The sequence below is a fragment of the Elgaria multicarinata genome, chromosome 10 (genome assembly GCF_023053635.1).
Source record: "Elgaria multicarinata webbii isolate HBS135686 ecotype San Diego chromosome 10, rElgMul1.1.pri, whole genome shotgun sequence".
NCBI lineage: Eukaryota > Metazoa > Chordata > Lepidosauria > Squamata > Anguidae > Elgaria > Elgaria multicarinata.
This window is the reverse complement of record NC_086180.1, coordinates 29680183-29692084: the sequence shown is the minus strand read 5'-3', so window position 1 is coordinate 29692084 and position 11902 is coordinate 29680183.

The window sequence follows — 11902 nt, the reverse complement described above, 5'->3', positions numbered from 1 at the left end:
GCTTAGCTATAAATTAACATGATAAATGCATCTGAGCGGCACTGTTATTCATCTTGGAGAGGATGAATAACAGTCCAGAGGTCACTCTTGCAAGCATATATTGCTGTGCATCAGCATATTGAGTTAGTGAGCACTCTAGCAAATATAACCCAAAAAAGTCCAGTTCTATATAGCACTTAAAAAGAAGGTTTAGTTATTGACAAATGGGACATGCAACAAATGGGACATGTTCCAGTGTGGAGAGTGCCTGTTCATGTTGCCAGCCAGCCATTTCCTCCTGCGGGAGACTCCATTCCATTCCCCCACTCTGTTACTCTGGTCCCCCACCCCACAACAGTCAGCATTTCATGTCCACTAAGCATGATCAGTCCTCATTGTATTTGTTTTAGGGTTAATATCCTTTTAGTGTTTTTTTTCCCCTATATTTTTTTCCCCAACTTTTGCAAACCTTGGGGTTTCCCAAGCCTGTTAATACCTCCCTCTTACATGTGGAGCTTCTTAGATCTGGCAAAGTGGTCATACTTAGGTCCCGCTGACTTCAGTGGTTCTACTCTTAAGTCTTGATTTCAATCCCATTAGTTTCAATGGGTGTACTGTAATGTGACTAAGTCTGGATCCAAACCAGTGTACTGGATTGGATCCAAAGTTTTCCTTCCTTTGATGAGGGAGCTTCTTCCACCAGAAGGAATCTTCAAGGGGCACTGGAAGAAGGTCTCTTTCCGTTGGAGGAAGGGAAGCGTTTGGATCGGAAGGACCCCCTCCATCAATGGAAGGAAACTTTGGATCCAATCCACTTAAAATTTGGAGTTCCAAAAATTCACAAATTCTCCCTGAAAACATTTAATTGTCATGTTTCCCTCTTGCTTACAAAATATGTCACCTTAAGAACTTCATTGTTTTCCAGTTTTGTAGTTAATACACTTCCTTGGTATTGCAAAACTCCTCCATCTACACTTGAATACCCACTTACCCAGAGGTTAGCCAACTTGAACCCTAGCCTTCTTATTTCTGTGAAGAAATGTACAAGATGGAGCTGGAATTCTTGCAGAAATTATCTTCATGTATACTAGTAATGGCCTCAGTTTTCTGAGTGCCTGTCCTTAAGTCGCCAAAATGGCACCATCCAAGCACAATGGGAGATAGCATGTCAGGGAGTCCTGAGATTTCCATGAATACAAACAAACAAAAAATCTCAATGGGAGGAAACCCTAAAGAGGACATGGAAACTAAACAGCCCAATGAGGACTGAGCATGCTTAAAGGCCCTGGAATGTTGGATTATGAGACTTTACATTGTAATAACTTTTTTAATCCCACCCCCTCTCCCCCTCTCTGGATAGCTGTAAATCTTATCTATTTAGAGAATACTATGAGCTTTTGCTGGTTGGATGATTAATGCTAGCAAAGTGTCATGAGAGATTGGAACCAGAATCATTTCTAACGACCACAAAGTGGCATCACAAGTCTCTGTCCTACCGCCAGTTCTTCTTTAATACTGGAATAGGCCGATTTAATATCAAAACAAGCCGACTTTGTATTGCCAGTATTTTCTTTTATGATTATTCTTGAAAAAAGGAAATAGAGTTGCTTTAAAAAGTAGAACTGGTGACAGGACATGGCACATTCCAGTCAGCAATAATTCCATTCAGCTAGATGTTTAGCACAAAGGTTAAGAGCTTAAGCTCTGAGTTAGAATGGCTTTCTCCTCAGGCAAGCCATTCTCTCCCAGCTTCCGCACCACCATGTGGGGCTGGAATCTGCTATAGAAAAGCAAATAATAAATAAGTCAAAAGTCCAACTAGATATGCAATCCTTGGCACACATTGTTATCCCTTATATCGATCATTTCATGTTTTAGAATCGTGATGTTCTTCAGCCTTATAGCAAAATTCTCATGTGCTCTAATGTATCCTCAGGACCTGAAAGAACTCCCTGGAGGAGGCCATTAAATGGAAAATATTATTCATAATTAATGTTACAGCCTCTTTTGTTACAACCTGTGGTTGTGCCAAAGGAATAAAAGGATTGAAATTAATAATGAATGTGCCCGTACAGTGCTACACAGACACAAAAAGATGTGATCTGTGTGAGCACTAAATGAAACAAATTCATAGTTAGGCCTACAAGAATCTTTCATGGCTACTAAGTCTAAAATGTATGGAGAAATTGAGAAAAATAACTATATTCTGAGCTGGAATAACTCCAGATCCTGGCATTTTAGAACTCTTTCAAAACATGGCATCCAGGCTTTTGCAGTGGATCTTTAAGAATACGCCAATATTCTATTCACCCTTTGGCCAGCCAGATGCCTGTGGGAATCCCACAAGTAGAGATGAATGCAAGAGTACCCTTGTTTTAAAGAACATCCTTTTAAAGAGCATCTGAGTTGGTGGCCTTTACTACATCTTGCGATAGGGAATTCCAGTTATGCACAGTGTAAAGAATTATTGTTTTTCATCTGTTCTAACTCTCCATTCAGCTTCACAAGATGACCCCAGGTTCTCCATACCATGCATAATGTGTACAATGTCTCTCTTTATTTGCCTTTTTTCTAAGCAAAACAGTCCCAAACATTATAACCTTTACTCATTGAGAAATTGAGCTCCTTGATCGTTTTGCTTGCCCTTTTCTGCACCTATTCCAACTCTACAATAACATTTTTGATACCTTCATGGAGGATAAAGCTATCAATGACTCCTAGTCCTCATGATTATATGGCTATGTACACCAGTTGCTGGGGAACATGGGCAGGAGGGCGCTCTTGTATCCATGTCCTGCTTGTGGGTTTCCCATAGGTAGCTGGTTGGCCACTGTGTGAACAAAATGTTGGAGTAGATAGACCCTTGATCTGATCCAGCATGGTTCTTATGTTTTATTAGTTGCAGTGACCAAAACTGTACACAATTCATTGACGGTTTTATTTTCAATTTTGTTTCTCATGCCTAACATGGAATTTGCCTTTTGCACAGTAGCTGCACAATGGATCAATATTTTCATTGAGCTGTCCACCACAACCCCAAGATCTTTTTCTTGGTTGGTCACCGCAAGCTCAGACCCCATCAGTTTATACTTGAAGATGGGATTTTTTTTGTTCCAATGTGCATCACTTTGCACTTGCTTACATTGAAATGCATTTGTTATTTTAATGCCTATTTTCCCCAGTTTGGGGGGCTCCTTTTGGAGTTCTCTGCAATCCCTTTTTGTTGTAGTCACCCTAAGTAATTTGATGTCACCTTCATTTATGAATAACTTTAGCACAGGCCCAGTAGAGTTCCTTATAGGACCCCAGGTTTTTTGCATTTCTCCATTGGGAGAAATTACCATTTATTTCCAATCTCTGCTTCCTGTTCTTCAGCCGATTACTTCTTCATAAGAGGACCTTTCCTCCCCTTAGACATTACAATGTCATGTCTTCAGTTAGAATAATAATATGACTCAGTTCTACATAACGATGCCCATGTACTGCCTTTCTGCCTGTAATGCAAGAAATGATCTTTTTGAAAATCTGCCAGCTTTGTCTGCGGCTTTATTTTTATCAGCCTTCTTAGTAATACAGTCACAGGGCAAGGTCAGGCAAGGGAAAATGCTTATGAAGCTGGGAACAGCTGCTTAGAAAGAATATGCAGAGAGGTCAAATTGTACTGCTGCCTCAGCTGATGTTTGAACAATTATATTTAGATTAACAAAATACAAGGCAAAATAGCCTTTTGTGTAAGCAAGGATTTCAAGGACAAATATCAAATTCAACGTGAATCCATTCTTCCAATCAGTGTACAGTGAGGTTTAAAATATATTGTTGCTAATTTGCTTCTTGATTATGGCTTAAATCCAAAGAACGTCAGTCAAACAAAGGTCCCATTGAAATTACTGGGACGTACATTAGTCACAACTAGGAGAGGCTGTGAATTCAGTAAGGCTGTGAATCACTCCTGGGTTTCAGCCAGACCCAGCCAGAACACTAAAAGTGCTATCCAAGGTACTGAACCCATTTTGGGGATATGGTTCAGCATGTTGGATAGCTCATTCAGCATTCTGGCTGCTTCTGACTGAAACCCAGAATGGATTCACAGCCCCACTGACATCAAAGCCACCACTAGCTTGTCCAACTGATGTAAATGTAGTTATCATTAGTTCTTAAGCACAACTAACTAACTCTGGATATTGGCCTATGAAAAAATGTCCCCTCTTTCTAGATTGTTTTGTAGCTTGGTGGTACTTGATGATGCAATTGATAACCAATGGCTATTTATAAAGCACTACAATTCATACCAGTAAAGAAAAACATGACAGTTCTTCTATTAGCAAAATGTTAGTCCTTCTATTGGCAGTTTTAAGTGGTTCACTACAAAAAGAGTGAATTACCTAATGGCCAGAGGACATGGAGGATGCCGTAGAGGATCAAATCAAGGGGGATTACATACCCACTAAACATTAGGTCACCCTTCTCCAACCTGGTGCCTTCCAGATGTCTTGAACTTCAACTTGATCAGCCTCAGCCAGTGTGACCAATGGTGAGGAATCCTGGGAGTTGTAGTCCAAAATATCTGGCAGGCACCACATTGGGGAAGGCTGAACTAGATTGGCTATCCATTTCTATTAATTACCTACACAAGAACATAAGAAGAGCTGTCCTGGACCAGGCAAAACACCAATCTAGTCCAAAATTCCACTGTGGCTCACCAGCTGCCCACAGGACATGAGTGCACCAGCCCCCTCCCGCCCATGTTCCCCAGCAACTGTTGTACATGGGCATACTGTCTCTAATACTAGAGGTAGCATAGAGCCATCAGGACTAGTAGCCAGTGATAGCCTTAACCTCCATGAATTAGTCTAATCCTCCTTTAAAGCCATCCAAGTTGGTGGCAATCATTATATCTTGCCATGTTGAGGGGAAAAATGAGGTAGCCTTTATTTAATATCCTATGACCCTAGTACAATTATTTGCCATGATGCCTGTTAGGTCACAAGTATCTTTCATCCACAAAATACACCTCAATTTTGTAAAAAAAACAACCACCACCAAAACACATAAAGTAAGGGTTATAAAAGTAACACCTTTAACCTGATTAGGCCTCAAAGGGACTCAAATTGACTAGAAGAATCCATAATGTATTTAAATAATTTCTGGGATCATCACTGAAAATATGCAGAAAGACAGTGCAAAATATGTAAACCATACATGGAAAAAAATGTTGTTTTTTATACATTACTTATGAATAAAATCATTCATAGAGGCCAAGATGTGGTCTGTCTTCTGCATAACACATACCAGTTTTTTTCATTTATCCTGCTATCTGACACTGATCAGTGATAGATAATACCTGTGTTGAGGTAACATTACTGGTGTAAACCATTCCTTCCATTTCCCCCATCTGTTAGCACAGTTCCTGCCAAATACATGGGTCTTTAAATAGGATGGACAGTATCATCTTAAGATAGTAAACTATTTTAAAAAAATGTTCATGGCCCTAGTAAAATTATTAGCCTTGACCATAATCAGTAATGGATTGCTTTCACTAACCCACCCACCTTAATTCATAATACTCAAATGTGAACACAATGTGACAAAATAACTTGACAAATCCACAACATCTGCAAAGATGAATCACAAGGTTTTCTCACAAACATTTCAACTATTCATAAAAGTCATTATCATCAATATGATACTTCAAGGATGGAATCAAAGTCAGCTTTGGCTTCATTGGCTTGGTTGTCACAATGTTGGACATGGTACATTGTGCTGCTGTGTCACAAAAGTGTCAGATGACTCCTGCTCTCATCATCTGCTTGAGGGAAGATCTTCAATGCTACTGAATTTCACCCTCTCTTTCTTATACCCAAAATAATGGGTATAAGTTATGGCTACCTAGATTTCAATTAAACATAAGGAAAAACTTCCTGATGGTAAGATCTCTGCAACAGTGGAACAGTCTACCTATGGAGGTTGTGGGTTCTCCTTCTCCAGAGGTTTTAAGAAGAGGCAGGACAGCCACCTCCCATGGGTGGTTTAATTGGTTTTCCTGCACATTGTAGAGGGTTGGACTAGATGATCCTTGTGTCCCTTCCAACTCCACAATTCTATGATTCATATTTCTTTCCCAGTAGCATGCTTAGGAAACCCAGTTAGGTTTCTATACTTCTTGCTGAATTTTGTCCCCTTATCCATAATAGTATTTCTTTAACATCCATTCTATAAAACAAACTTCATGAAGCTTTATTATAGCCATCTGTTGTAAGTATTACAACATATTGCCTGGTTTCACTTAAGACCTTGGTAATAACCATGTCTGCCCTCTCATGACTCCCTGCAGTAACATTCTTCTCCTGTCGACTACGTCTCACTCATAACCATGAGGCAAACAACCTGCTCAGCTTCTTCCAAGGTCTACAACCTTAGGTGAACCTAAATGTTTCCCCTATTAAACCGGTGCCCCAGTTTCAGAGAAGACATTGTAAACAAGTACTTGCAGTCCTATAGCTTCACATTTGCAGCAACATGTGTACTTTTAAAGTCCTGCCTGACAAGGCTTTTTTTTTTTTTAGAGCGCTGTTGAGTCCTGCAAATTGTGTTGCCTGCACTGATTTTATCACCTTTCAGGGTAGGACAAATCATTTCATCCAAATCCTGACACTCTTTTGCCTTCTTTTTTGGTCATCTCCTCTCTCCCCCCCCCTTTTTTTTAGCAATGCATAAGTGGCCACTCTGACTGGGATGTTTCAAGTCTGCATTAATAATAATAATAATAATAATAATAATAATAATAATAATAATAATAATAATAATAATTTTATTTCTTGCCCACCTCTCCATTCTGATCGAGGCGGGGAACATCATCATGAACTCAACCCTTGATGATTTGTTGAATAACCCAGCCCACAGGTTAATGTCTGAACTCAATTCATTGGAAACTACTTGTGTGTGAAGTGACATCAGGTGACATGAAAACAATGTTTGGTCTGCAAGGGCTTTTTCACACCTGGATGGCAATATGTTCTTTACTGAAGTCATCAAGTGATAAAGACACTCGTGAGCATACCCCTTGCATCGGTAGAAATCAGAATTAGCTCCGGTGAAATAAGCAGCACTGTCCCTTTTGTCTGTGTAAATAATAATAACTACTGTTTCATTACAAAGTCAGACCCTTTAAGAGAAATTTGGGCCCTACAAAAGATGATGCATGGAGGAGTGGGGGGTGTTATTTCCCTTCCTTGCCATTAACCCATGTCAAGATTTTCTTCTTGTATTTATATATAACTTTCCCATATAGAAAGTGATGAATGGCAACTCCTTCCATTCTCTGTTTGCGTGCACAAAGGCATTACCTGGAGTCGATTCAAAAACTTAAATAACAAACACCACACCACATGATTTTATTTGTTTATTTATTTATTACATTTTTATACCACCCAATAGCCGAAGCTCTCTGGGCAGTTCACAAAATTTAAAAACATAATAAAACAACCAACAGTCTAAAAACACAAATACAAAATACAGTATAAAAGGCACAACCAGGATAAAACCATGCAGCAGAAATTGATATAAGATTAAAGTACAAGATTAAAATAATAAAATTTAAATTTAAGTTAAAATTAAGTTTTAAAATACTGAGAGAATAAAAAGGTCTTCAGCTGGCGATGAAAGGAGTACAGTGTAGGCGCCAGGCGGACCTCTCTGATGCAGTCCTCCAGCTCTGCCTACTATGAGAATATGGAAGAGTTCTCCATAGTCTAAGGCAGGTGTCCTTCCTGTCCAGTTACATGAGATCCTTTAACTGAAGATGGCAGGAACTAGAATGTTACACTGTCCCTATTGTTCTGTAAAACTCTGGTCAAAGTGAGTGGAAATGAAGGCATTCCAATGGAGCACCGTGTGTCACCCAGGGGTCTAACTTCCAAGACTAAGGGCACAATCCTATCCCTGTTTTGACAGAAAAAAGGATGACCGAGGAATGCTGGGAACTGTAATACTTTTTTCTGACTAAACAGACATAAGTTTGCGGCCTAGATAGCTTAACTGCCTCCTCGTGATGTGCCTGTGGGCCTTCTCCATGTCATCTGACATGAAATGCTATAATAAGAACTCAGTGGTTCAGGCACTTATGAAATCTGTGGCTGTCAAGCCAAATATCTGCCAAACCAATACACTTAAGAGGGAAGGACAAGCACAGGTGTACCACCGCCAGAATTTAGAAGGGGCTTTGGAGGAAAAGTAGAGTGTGAAACAGAAAGACAGCTTGCAAAAAGGAAAAATAGTCAATTATCAGTGCACTGGGGTTTATCTACACTAGTGTGTGTTTTTATCGGTATTGAAGTGGACTGAAAACATTGTAGGAGGCAGGGGGCATCAACAAGGAGCTCTTAGACAGCAGACTGAGCATGCATGCAAGTCACCTAATCACAAGTTTTCCCACCACAGTAAGACGTATTTTATTTTGTATTTAAATTAGAGTAATCATTTTTTAATTTGCATCTATAATATAAATTAGCAAATGTAAATATTATCCAAATCGGCATTCTCTTCGGTCCTCTTTTTTAGTGATACATTTGCTCTTCTTTGATAGTGCCTAAGTGGTCATCCTACCCTACATCCCAGTGAGTGCTGCTCCCTACCTCCGCAGTTCCTCAATTTGCCATGTTCAATGGCAAATTCTGAACAGGAGTTCTACTTGAACATGAGTAGCAATCTCCACGCGATTAGGTATCCTGCTTTATCAGTGTCCCTGATTGCACAGTGAGGTCTACTTGCATTCAAGGGAATATGAGTAGAATGCCTGTTCTGAAGATCAGGCTGTCATGCACTGGTAACAGAGGATGAGGCTAACAAGCATGGCCCCACTCCCCTACTGAGACATGAACGTGCCCTGTTCAGGCTTAACACATGGCACCCCTGATCCTTTCTAGTTGTGCCCTTATTCTCTTCAATATTTGTTTGTAGGTCTAGTTCTAGAGTCTTCATCATGTGCCTCTGTCACCTTCCTTGGTGCCTTTGCCCCTCCCAATTTTAATGCTTTTTTTTTAAAAAAAGTTTTGTCTGGTTTTTTTGTGTTTTTTACCTTGGGTGGTTGCAAAGAGAAACATCTCACTCACAGCCACCCACCATCTTTATTTTCTTTCCCTACAATGCTTCTGGGCCCCTACATCTAATTAGCTGTACCAACCATGGCAGCCATTTTGTGAATGCCCCCACCCATGTCATGGGCATTATTTTGAGATAGCACACATATTTTCTTAAAATACTAAATGTGTCCACCAGCCCCAAAAGGTTGGGAACTCCCTGTTCTAGTTATTAGGTGACCATCATTTGGTGTGGTTGAAACAGTCTTTTTTTCATTTGAAGTTTGCTAACAAAATACACAATGCATTTGTTATATATTAATCACTGACATCTCCCACTGACAGAAAACTTTCACAACTGAGGAAAATCAATCCCTTTTGGCATACATGTGACCTTGCACAGAAGCCAACGTGCTGTGCTTGCTTGCATCAAACCAAGGCTATGGCTAGACCTTCTGGGTCTAGTGCAACGGAGCGGGGAGGATCTCACAATATGATTATCATGAGATCTCCCCCTCTGTCTACACATGGCATGTGACATCCAGGGACGAAGAGGACGTCATGGCCGCCATTTTGTTTTTTAATCTAGAAAGAGCGCAAGAATGCTCCTTATGAAAATGTAAGTTTCCCGCTCCCCCGCCCAACCCTCAATGGGCACAGAGCTCCTGAGGGTCCTGGCTCCTTGCGTTTACTCGTGAGGAGCCGTGACAAACCGTGACAGTGGGCCACATGTCCCCCGGTGTGGGGATCATCCCGGGACCACGGGAAAAACTGCAACAGAAGTATAGGGCGATATCCCGGGGCAAGGGAGGGATCATCCCTCCCTGCCCCTGGGATTCCCTTATGCGTCATGTGAACGCACAGGGGTGATCCTGGTTGTACTTTTTATACTGTATTTTGTATTTGTGTTTTTAACCTGTTGGTTGTTTTATGATGGTTTTAATTTTTGTGAACCGCCCAGAGAGCTTCGGCTATTGGGCGGTATAAAAATGTAATAAATAAAATAAATAAATAAATAAATCCCCAGGATATTGCCTGGTCTAGCCATGGCCTAAGTGTTGGCTATGTGATAAAGAGGCATTCAAATAGCATTGTGCTATTACCTGTAGCTGACTACTGTGCCCATAGTAATTTAAATGAGCTTGGTTCCATACAAAATGGAAATGGTAAGGTCCCAACTCTTGTTAACACGCACATGCTACTCTTCTTTTCCTGCTTTAGAGATAGATTTTTAAAAAAACCACCTCTGACTGAATGGCCAGATCTACAACTTGTGACAAATAATTACAAATGTGGAATAAAAAGCAGGAAATAGCACTATTAAAGAGACATGGAATATGGATTGTGCCTCAACAGTTATCAATGCACTTCAATACCATTAGAAAGCAGCAGTGTAGATCTAGCCTCAGTGCAAGTTCCTGGCAGGCACTGTCTCCCTATAGAAGACTGGCCTGTCACCAAAATCCTGAGGGGAGGCAACAGGGCTTTCCAGCCAAAACCAACAGGCTTGGGTGGGTGAGGCTGCTTTGCCAGAAAGGGCTGAAGTAACAGGAGAGCATGCAATAGGTTCTAGGAACCTCCCACTAAGAATAAAGCACAGTGATAGGCCCTTTTTAAAATGGCAGTGTACACAAGCGCATGGAACATAAACTGATGCAACCTAGTCTCTGGACTGTCATGGGACAGCTGGGAATACACATAATGCTGGACAGTTATATTTGACCTGAAGAAGTTGGCTCCTGATTAGATACAGGCCACCCTTTAGGTGGCTGGCTGAAACCCCTAGATGTATATTTTTAAAATTCTGCTATAAAGGGTGAAATACCTTCAATTCCTCCCCTCCCAGAAACCTCCCCTCCGACATGTTTTTCAAGATTTATATTCAGTGTAAAGGCATGAATGTAGGAATAACATTGGGGGTTTCAGTCTAATCCTGCCTCAGTCATTCCAGAGTTTGTTGTGAGAAAGCAGGTGTTTTCTTCATAAACTGTGACCACTTATTTTAGTCCCACATAACACAGTGTGGGAGGCACTGAGAATTAAGCCAGTCAAACTCCTTAATCTGTTTAAATCTACCTGGGATTCTGTTCCTTAGTCAGCTGTGGCGTGGCAGGATGTTGAAAGAGTTTGACAGACAAAGAAAATGTTGAGACATGGGTTTATATATGTACACGCACGCACGCACGCACGCACACATAGTTATGGGTTTGGGGTTGGTCTGAGTAACATTTCAGTGGTCCTTTGCAGCCCAGAGCCTCTGATTGCAAAGAGATTTAGGAACACCTCCAATTCTGTAATTCTTGTCTCTAAGATTTCTGTATGTAGAGCAATCGCTATGGATGCCCCTGAGGCAATACTTCTTGAGAGCTGACAAGAAACACATGCTGGGTGTGGGTGGTTATGTGTTTCAGTGGAAGCTAGCATGACCCAAGAAGACCAAAAGCAATGGGTGATGACTTATATATGTTCTGTTCCACTAGACAAGGGCAGGATCTACACTACTGCTTTTAAAATGGTTTATAACAGCATTGACAACTGTTGGGCCCCATGACACATTCCATATACCATTTTCAAACCACTTTCAAAATATTATATCCTGCTTGGTATGGATCTGGCCAAGGAGAGGGGGTGGGGTTGATATTGGTGCGTGTAGCAGGAAGCTAGCCTGTGTGAGAAAGGGGTCTGAAAAGGAAGGAGAGAGCTAATTTTGCTCTCTGCAGGAAATCCTATAGCACTAAGAATAAGTTGGGGTATTCAGCTTATACATGTGTGTGTAAATAAACCTTATACGACAGAAATTCCATAAGTCCCTAGTGACTTCCTTCTAAGGAAAATGAGCCCTAGGTAAG